The sequence below is a fragment of the Rhineura floridana genome, chromosome 22 (assembly GCF_030035675.1).
Source record: "Rhineura floridana isolate rRhiFlo1 chromosome 22, rRhiFlo1.hap2, whole genome shotgun sequence".
NCBI classification, from domain to species: Eukaryota; Metazoa; Chordata; class Lepidosauria; order Squamata; family Rhineuridae; genus Rhineura; species Rhineura floridana.
The window spans coordinates 16,304,093-16,314,001 of NC_084501.1; the positions used below are offsets into that span (position 1 = coordinate 16,304,093).

Consider the following 9,909-nt stretch of genomic DNA (forward strand, 5'->3'; position numbering starts at 1 on the left):
CATTTTCTTTCAGTCTTTGGTCAAAAACCAACAGGAAAATGAAAGTCTTCCAGCTTCAGTTGGTTGTGAAATACCTGCACATAATTGCCTGTACATAATCATTTCATAATCTGTCCCTCTTCCCAAGGAACTCTGGGAATTGCTGCTTCATGATGGCAGTAGAGGTCTCCTAATACCTCCCAGCACCCTTCACAAACTACAGTTCCCATGATGCTTTGTGAAAAGCCTTGATTGTTTAAAGTGGTAAAACATTGCCTGAAATGTAAGGTGAAGGCCTAATACTGCCTTGGAATAAAACATTTTATTCGAGATCTGGCAGTTAAACTGACATCACCGCTCCCTTACAGAGAACAGGAATGTTTCCGAAATAACATGTCAACAGACATGACAGAACAGCAAGGAGACAAGACATAGAACCTTAACTAAGGACTGAGGAAATGGAACAGCACCACCAAGTGGTTGACAGTGTTGCTTACTATACAGCCACTAGAGTGGCTTTATACTATAGCCAGCATGGATTTTTCTCATTCCGCAATGTTAAATGGAAAATACCCCCCCGTGCCATTCTGCTGCTTCCCAGTGGCGTCACTAGGGTTGGTGTCACCCAGTGCGGTAACTCATGGTGTCTAAAAAAAAAAAATCAAAGGAAATTGGTTCCAGGGAGATGCTTCATCAGAGGAAGCCCCCCCCCGAAATGAAACAAGGCCACAAAAGGAGCCCTTGTCCAAGAAGAGAACCTAAACAGAGACAAGTTTGGTAAAGCTTTCATAATAAGGAGAGCTGCTTCAGAACAGGGCACACTTTTCCCCCCTTTCGACTCCCCCCCCCGAAAAAAAACACCAAAGAAAACCCGTGCAATATGTTTTCTTTTCTCCTCAGGGGATGGAGGGGAGGGGAGAAAGAAAACAGCCTGTAGCTGTTACAAAGCTGACTCCAAAAACCTTGCTAAAGCTAACGCAACTTGAGACTGGGACATACCTCACACCCACATCCCAAAAAAGAGGAAAGCATTAAGTGCACGGCTCCGAATCGCTAGAAGAGGGGGCGGCAGCCGGCAGCAAGAGCGGGTGAGGAAGGGGAAAGGAGAATAGATGACCTGGCGTGGGAATAGGAGGCACAGGGGCAAGGAAACAGCTTGAGCTGGAGCAGCAGGAAAGGGAGGGCGATGGCGAGTGCAGCCGGGCTTCCCCGGAGAGGATCGGCTAGTCTGAACTGGGAAGGAGGAAGCTGTGCCTGTTCCGGATCCTCGTGTGCTGCAGCGCGGCCCAGTCCAACAACTCCTCCTCCTCCGACGCCCTCTGAGCTCTCGCTCCTCGGCTCTTTTCACCTTAAACAACCCCAAGCCTAGGGCACGGGGAGAGGCGGAGAAGGAGGCACCTTCCCGGTGCCGAGGGGCGGCTCTGGGTGTCACCCCCTCTGATGGTGTCACCCGTTGCGGTCCGCATCCCCAGCACCCCCCTAGTGATGCCGCTGCTGCTTCCCATAAGCTCATTTCAAAATAAAACCTTACAAAACTTAGAGTCCTGAACTCAGAAACACTTGCTTAAGAACCCTCTATGTTTTCGTGGTGATACACAAACCAGTCATAGAGAATCGAGAGTTCAAAGAGTAAAGCAAGAAAAAAAATCCAGACCCCTGATGGACTTTTTTCTGTTAGCAATCTCATAATTTGTTGAAATTAATTAAAAATCAGCCATGTTCACAGAATACCTGTAATCCTATTACTCACCTTGCCCCGTACTCATACCTTCATCGTCTGCTGTTTAAAAGTTAAAAAATGCATGGCTGAATTTTCATTAATTTAAGAAATTAAATTGTTGTTGTGTGAGTCACTGCATAAATCTTTTGTGTGGAAAAATCTTAATTCACAAGATTCCTAGAACATGCATTTATAAAACATGTGTCTATGGAGGAGGCTTGCTAACAGGATGAAGAGGCAGGAGAGGGAAGAACACAGGAACAACACTGTTCTATGATATGCTGAAAACTTTAATGAGAAAACAAAGGAAGGAGCCAGAGGTTCTGAGCTCATCACAAATAGCTCGAGTACAAAGCGAGGGGCGTGACTGCAGAAAAGGAGCCTCTTCCAAAAAAGAAGCATGCATGCAAAGATAGGGAAGCCAAAGCCATAAAGTCAAAGTACCATGTGAGATCTCAGACATGCTGAGCCCTCACAGATCCCATTGGTTGTGCAGTGGGGTCTGTGAAGCACTCAGCACCTCTGAATATTGTGTCCATCCGTTCAGCCGAGGGTCAGAATCTTGTGTCTTCTTTCCTGTCAAAGTTGCGTCTGGGCTTAACGTGGCCGGCAACCAGGATGGTCGATCTTTGTGGGTTAGCAGGGGCACCAACAGATTGGGATATAGTAGATGCCACAAGGGTTCTGGAGGCGGTAGGGGCCCAACAAACATCGTTGATATCCAGGGGGACATTGCCAGGCAGGCGGAGATGGAGGTGGCGGGGCTGGTAAGCAGCAAGAATATTGACAGAAGGAGTCAAAGGCGGAGAGTCTGTCAGGTACCGGATGATAGAAATTGTCCAGCTGGATGCTTCTCATCCCCAGAGACATCTTAGAGCAAGTAGGGTAGATCTGAAATGAGATTTGGGTAGAGCAAGATGATCATCTACAAATACTGGATTAGAACTGAGATGAGGACCCTCAGGACTGGAGGCCACATGCAGCCCTCCAAACCTCTCCATCTGGCCCTCAGAACTCACACCCCTCACTAGCCACACCCCAGTTCCCCCTTCTTCATATCCCAAATATCTTTGGCTGTTAGGAACGTGTTCCTCAATAATGCCCCTTGTTTGTTTGGATGGAGGATGGAGAGGGGTGTGCAGTGCAGAAATTGGCTGACAGTACAAAGGCAAAAGTCCCAAGTGTTGCTCCATGTGTTTTTGTCTCTGGCTTGCACACCCCTGGCATGTGGCCCCTGGAAGGTTGGCCAGAAAAAAAGGTATGTATCTCCATCAGAGAGAGGGTGGAGAGAGAGAAAACTGGTTGAAAGCCCTTCATCCTAAGAGTGCTAGCCACGATCAAGAGAGTCAGGTGAAGGAAACCAACTATTGTGCTTCTCCTTGTGCAGATATTTCATGTGCCTGTGGGATCAGACCAATGGGTCCCCTGGTCCTGAAGCCCATTCTCACCGTAGATAAGCAGATGCCCCAATGGAAAGCCCAAGAGCAGGAGAAGATCACAACAGTTCTCTCCCTACTTCTTATACCAGCAACTGGCATTGGGTGGCATGATGCCTCTGACAGCATTCGCTAGACATATAGCCACCATGGCTAGAAGCCATGGCATTGTTGCATAAATCTGCAATAAATTCCCATTTTGGTAGCATTGCATGCAAAACAACTGTTTTATCCCACTGTGTATCCCTTTGAGAAATGGGCCACAGCTCACTGGTAGAACACTGGCCAGAAAGCAAGGTATATAGTTCCATCACAGAGGGGGGTGGAGAGAGAGAAAATTGGGTCAAAGCTCTTGATCCTAAGAGCGCTAGCCACGATCAAGACAGCCATAGGAAGGAAACCAACTATTGTGCTTCTACTTCTGCAGATATTTCATGTGGGCAGACCCTCCACATTAGAACGTGAGAAGAGCCTGCAGGATCAGGCCAATGGGTCCTGGAGCCCACTCTCACAGTGGACAAACAGATGTTTACATGGAAAGCCCAAAAGTAGAAGAGGAGCACCATAGTTCTCTCCATATACAGCAAAAATCCTAAGATCGTAGAATTGGAATGGGCCTGTAAGGCCATCCAGTCCAACCCCTGCTCAGTGCAGGAATCCAGTTTAAATTGTCCCCAACAGATGGCTGCCCAGCTCCCTGTTGAAGGCCTCCAGTGTTGGAGAGCCCACCACATCTCTAGGTCAGTCAATGGACTGACGTGCTATAAGGTAGTGTCCTGTGTTCTAATTAAATCATCCCTCTACTCAGATTCAAGAGGACTGGGATCTTTTAGGGAAATGATCATAGCTTAGAGATAGGGCCTTTTCGGTGGCCGCCCCTAGGCTGTGGAACTCCCTTCCGAGTGAGGTGCGATCAGCTCCCTCCTTGCTGTCTTTCTGGCAACAAGTAAAGACTGTTTTATTTCAACAGGCATTTGGGATAGAGAACGACCAGGATTAAGTGTCATAGGTTTGGTGATTACATTATATGATTTTATTATTTTAAATTGTCCGCTGTTTTTAACCTATATTTTATGGTTTTAATTTTTCTCATAGTTTAATTCTTTTTTAATAATATACTCTGTATGTTTTAATGGTGTTGTTTTTAGTTGTAAGCCGCTCTGAGTCCTATTGGAAAAAGGCCGGGGTAGAAATAAAGTTTATTATTATTATTATTAGAGATAGAGCATGCACTCTGAATGCAGAATATCCCAGGTTCGACCCCTAGCAGTTCCACACAGAGCAGGGAAAGACTCTCTGTCTGAAACCCTGGAGAGATGCTGCCAGTCAGTGTAGACAATACTGAGCTAGATGGACCAGCAACATCACTCTGTATAACACAGCTTCCAATGTTCCTGAAGGACCCTCCAAATTTCCCTCTTTAAAAAATGTTTGGAGTTCTGAGAAATATTCAGCTGCACCCCTTGCACAGACTCTTTCCTCAACAGGACTAGAACCCAACCCATGAAGAACACTCAGCATCAGGGAGATGCCTCTGAACTTCACACCAGAGCTTGACTGAAATATTCATTTTGACATCCCCCCAGAATTGTGTCCAAGAAGGAACTTGGATATTTAGGTCAAAATCAGTAGGAAAAAATTATTTAAGAACCCACAGAGAAAAGAGAGATTTCAGCCACTATCAACCCCATGAACGAGAAAGAACTTACCTGCTTTCCTAGTGGATGTGATGAGATGCTTTCAGGATATCCGATGCTTGTGGAGTAAAGCTGGGAGACAGCCCTTTTTATGTGGCCCATTGGTTTGCCCAGAGCAAGTCCTGCTCTGTTTCAGGACCTAAAAAATGAATACCCAGGTCTTTATTCGTCCAATGTTTAATTAAAGCTCTCTAATTATTTTTTTTCCTTCCCTGTTTCCTATAGTCTCTTTCATCCAGCCTTCACTGGATGAAGCAGGTGAAAACCTGAGGGTGTGTGGGAGAAAAAATAAAGTTTATTAAGGCTAAAATAACATCCGTACTATGCTTTCTCAGTGCAAGAATCTAATTTAAAACATCCCTGACAGGTGGCTGTCCAGCTGCCTCTTGAATGCCTCCAGTGTTGTAGAGCCCACCACCTCCCAGGATCATTGGTTCCATTCTCATACCGCTCTAACAGTTAGGAAACTTTTCCTGATGTTCTGTCAAAATCTCTTCCATAAGAACTATAGAAGACCCTGCCAGGATCATACAAGGATCCACTTCATTCAGCGTCTTCTTTCAACCGTGACCAGCCTCATGTCTCCAGTGTAGGGATGTGCAAAATATTCAATTCATGGCTTATCTACATGGGAGCATTATTTCATACTAAAGATGCTGTTTTTACCTCCATTTTCTGTTTGCACCATTCACAGCAAGCGTTCTATGCCAGCTCCAAACACAGTTTTTTCTATTCACACTGAGGGGAAAGATCACTCCCCCTGAAGTCTCAGGTTCGCAGTTTGGGTGTACTCCTGAACTCAGCTTTGAATTTGGAGGCCCAGATTGCTGCAGTATCCAGGAACGCATTTGCCCAATTAAAACTGGTGCGCCAGCTGCGCCCGTTCCTGGACCTGCCTGATCTGACCAGGGTGATGCATGCCTTGGTTACATCCCGCTTAGACTATTGTAACACGCTCTACGTGGGGCTGCCTTTGAAGACTGTTCGGAAACTTAAATTGGTACAAAGAGCTGCAGCCAGAGTACTAACTGGGGCTGGTTACAGGGACCATACAACTCCCCTGTTACAACAGCTCCACTGGCTGCCAATTTGTTTCTGGTCACAATTCAAAGTGCTGGTTTTGACCTACAAAGCCCTATACGGCTCAGGTCCAGACTATTTGACAGATCGTATCTCCCTACATGAACCTGCCCGGGACTTGAGATCTTCAGGTGAGGCCCTTCTTGTGTTCCCCACACCTTCGCAAGCACATTTGACGCGGACACGAGATAGGGCCTTTTCGGTGGTTGCCCCTAGGCTGTGGAACTCCCTCCCGAGTGAGGTACGATCAGCTCCCTCCTTGCCGTCTTTTCGGCGACAAGTAAAGACTGTTTTATTTCAGCAGGCATTTGGGACAGAGAACGACCAGGATTAATGTCTCATAGGCTTGGTGATCATATTATGATTTTATTATTTTAAATTGTTCGCTGTTTTAACTTTTATCTTATAGTTTTTAATTTTCCCTTATAGTTTAATTCTTTTTTAATAATATACTCTGTATGTTTTAATGATGTTGTTTTTAGTTGTAAGCCGCTCTGAGTCCTATTGGAAAAGGGCAGGGTAAAAATAAAGTTTTATTATTATTATTATTATTATTATTATTATTATCAATCACACAGTTTCCTAATGACCAGGTCCTCCAATTTAACATTTCCACTCCCTCTGGTTGCTTGGCAACTAAGCATGACGCAGTGGGTTCCTTTACAAAAAGACCCAGAAGTGTGAGCATCTGTGTTTTCCTTGGTAGGATGCAGCTGAAATGCAATCTTTGTTTGAGCAGTGTTATATTTTGTACACAAATTAGAGGGGGAAAGAAATTAAAGGCACCATTTGCAGCTACATAAAAATTCTCTCAGAACAGGGAGAGCAGCTGGAAGTTGCTTTTCAACCTACAGGAAATCAAACGAACAAGGAAAAAAGAGGGAGTGGGCATGGAGAGGGGAGCGATAGACTCACCCACCTAAAAGCTTAGGAGCAGAGCTTCTGCAAGCACTAGAGATAGAGAGAGAATACATTTTTCCTTACTTTTCGTATGATCAGAGTTTTGAGTTAGTATGGATTTACAGGAGAAAAACTGTGAAAGCTTCTGTTTGTCGGTAATGTCATGTGAACGATGCATATTAAAAGGACATGTGAGTAGCACTAAACACATACCACCATGCAGATGAGCCCTCAGTTTGCATTCCAAGCCAAATCTATAATGTTTGCACTGCCCATTTCTGCAAGCATGCATGTTGTATGATATTTTCACTGATATTGTCATTCATATGCACGCTCTCTCCTAATATATGCAATTTTAAAAACATTGGTTGGTTAGAGAACTGCATTACAAAATTTGGATAAGCGTGAGGTTTGAAGAATGGCCATGTTTTGGTTCTCATATTGTTTTGGAAAGGGTGAATTTGATCGGTTTGGCTTTAAATGTGAACCAAACTAACCATTTCCTCCCTCTCTAGCCCACACACCATGCATGATTTTAGAACCTCTGTCACATGCAGCTATGATTGGCCAATCTCTTTGGCCCAAAGCCCAGGGACCCCCAAAAATGACCTCTCAGAAAGTGGTACATGATGGGGGCAGTAGCAAACTGGCATCTCACCAGCATCTGGGTTTCATGGAGGTGGAAGAGGGGGTCCTTCTCAAAAAAAAAAAGGTCAAGGTCACCCCAAAGATGTTTCTTCTTTAATATATTCTAAAATGAACTTCCAGCATGATCCTGCAATGTCTACTGAAAAAAAAGTCCCATCGAGTTCCATGATACTTGCAGGGAAGTGGATATGGTATTTTACCCTTAATAAGCATTATTTTCCCTCCCACACAGCCTCAGGTGTTCACCTGCTTCCTATATGAAGTGAAGGCTGGATGAAAAACAATATGTTGGACAAGAAAGGGAGAAAAATAATTACAGAGTTGTAATTAAACATTGGTCAAATAAAGGCCTGAGTATTCATTTTTTTATTCCTGGAACTGAGCAGGATTTGCTCTCGGCATACCAATGGACCACATAAAAAGGGATGTCTCCCAGCTTTACTCCACAAGCATCAGATACTCCAAGATCGTCTCACCAGATCCACTAGGAAAGCAGGTAAGAGGGATGATTTAATTGGAACATAGGACGCTACCTGATATCAAGTCAGTCTATTGGTTTATCTAGAGAGGTGGTGGGCTCCACAGCACTGGAAGCATTCAAGAGGCAGCTGGGCAGCCACCTGTCAGGGATAGTTTAAACTGGATTCCTGCACTGAGCAGGGGGTTGGACTGGATGACCTTACAGGCCCCTTCCGACTGTATGATTCTATGAATCCATATAGCTCAGTATTGCCTACATTGACTGGCAGCAGCTCTCCGGGGTTTCAGGCAGGGAATCTCCCCTAGTTGAACTTGGAGATGCCAGAGACTGAACCTGGGACATTCTGTACACGAAGCAAAAGGTCTACCATCGAGTTATGCCCCTTTCCCAAGAGGATACACAGTGGGTATCTGTTGGAGGAGATATAAAATAAGGAAAGCAATGAGCTTTGAGAAGACAAGCACCATTGAATTCAGGAGTACTCAGTTTTTTTCCATGCAATGGGAATTTATTGAAGATTTATGCAACAATGCCATGGGTTCTAGCCATGGTGGCATATGCCAGTGAATGCTTCTTGCTGGGCATCAGAAGTATGGAGAGAACTGTCCTGTTCATCTCTTGCTTTTGGGATTTCCATTGGGGCATCTGCTTATCCACGGCGAGAACGGGCTCCAGGACTAGGGGACCCATTGGCCTGATGCCACAGGCTCTTTTCATGTTCTAAGGTGGAGGGATTGCCAAACTCAAAGACATGGAGCAACACTTGGGACTTTTGCCTTTGTACTGTCAGCCAATTTCTGCACTCGCTCACACACCCCTCTCCATCCTCCATCCAAACAAACAAGGGGCATTATTGAGGGACACGTTCCTAACAGCCAAAGATATTTGGGATATGAAGAAGGGGGAACTGGGGTGTGGCTAGTGAGGGGTGTGAGTTCTGAGGGCCAGATGGAGAGGTTTGGAGGGCTGCATGTGGCCCCCAGTCCTGAGGGTCCTCATCTCAGTTCTAATCCAGTATTTGTAGATGATCATCTTGCTCTACCCAAATCTCATTTCAGATCTACCCTACTTGCTCTAAGATGTCTCTGGGGATGAGAAGCATCCAGCTGGACAATTTCTATCATCCGGTACCTGACAGCCTCTCTGCCTTTGACTCCTTCTGTCAATATCCTTGCTGCTTACCAGCCCCGCCACCTCCATCTCCGCCTGCCTGGCAATGTCCCCCTGGATATCAACGATGTTTGTTGGGCCCCTACCGCCTCCAGAACCCTCGTGGCATCTGCTATATCCCAATCTGTTGGTGCCCCTGCTAACCCACAAAGATCGACCACCCTGGTTGCCGGCCACGTTAAGCCCAGACGCAACTTTGACAGGAAAGAAGACACAAGATTCTGACCCTCGGCTGAACGGATGGACACAATATTCAGAGGTGCTGAGTGCTTCACAGACCCCACTGCACAACCAATGGGATCTGTGAGGGCTCAGCATGTCTGAGATCTCACATGGTACTTTGACTTTATGGCTTTGGCTTCCCTATCTTTGCATGCATGCTTCTTTTTTTGGAAGAGGCTCCTTTTCTGCAGTCACGCCCCTCGCTTTGTACTCGAGTTATTTGTGATGAGCTCAGAACCTCTGGCTCCTTCCTTTGTTTTCTCATTAAAGTTTTCAGCATATCATAGAACAGTGTTGTTCCTGTGTTCTTCCCTCTCCTGCCTCTTCATCCTGTTAGCAAGCCTGTTCGGTAGACACATATTTCATAAACGCACCTTCTAGGAATCTCGTGAATTAAGATTTCTTCACACATATTTATGCAGTAATACTCACAGGGGCCTTAAAAGTGGGAATGTTTATGGAGGGCATCCACAGAATCAAAAGATAAAAAATCAACACTTCAGTGGGGAAGACCTCAGGCACAACAATACGTATCTATTAACTTCAGTGGTGAATAGCTCAGTAATAATGTGCATT

General features: G+C 45.4%; 2 long non-coding RNA genes across 2 annotated transcripts; one reads left to right on the top strand and one right to left on the bottom strand.

Moving 5' to 3' along the window:
• Positions 1–1,968: 1,968 nt before the first annotated feature.
• Positions 1,969–4,938, bottom strand: LOC133374909 (uncharacterized). Its single transcript, XR_009760018.1, has 2 exons — positions 4,845–4,938; positions 1,969–2,590 (listed from the first exon to the last, which is right to left on the bottom strand). It is a non-coding gene; the product is annotated as an uncharacterized LOC133374909 (long non-coding RNA).
• Positions 4,939–7,884: 2,946 nt separating this feature from the next.
• Positions 7,885–9,622, top strand: LOC133374939 (uncharacterized). Its single transcript, XR_009760025.1, has 2 exons — positions 7,885–7,956; positions 9,000–9,622. It is a non-coding gene; the product is annotated as an uncharacterized LOC133374939 (long non-coding RNA).
• The last annotated feature ends 287 nt before the right edge of the window (positions 9,623–9,909 follow it).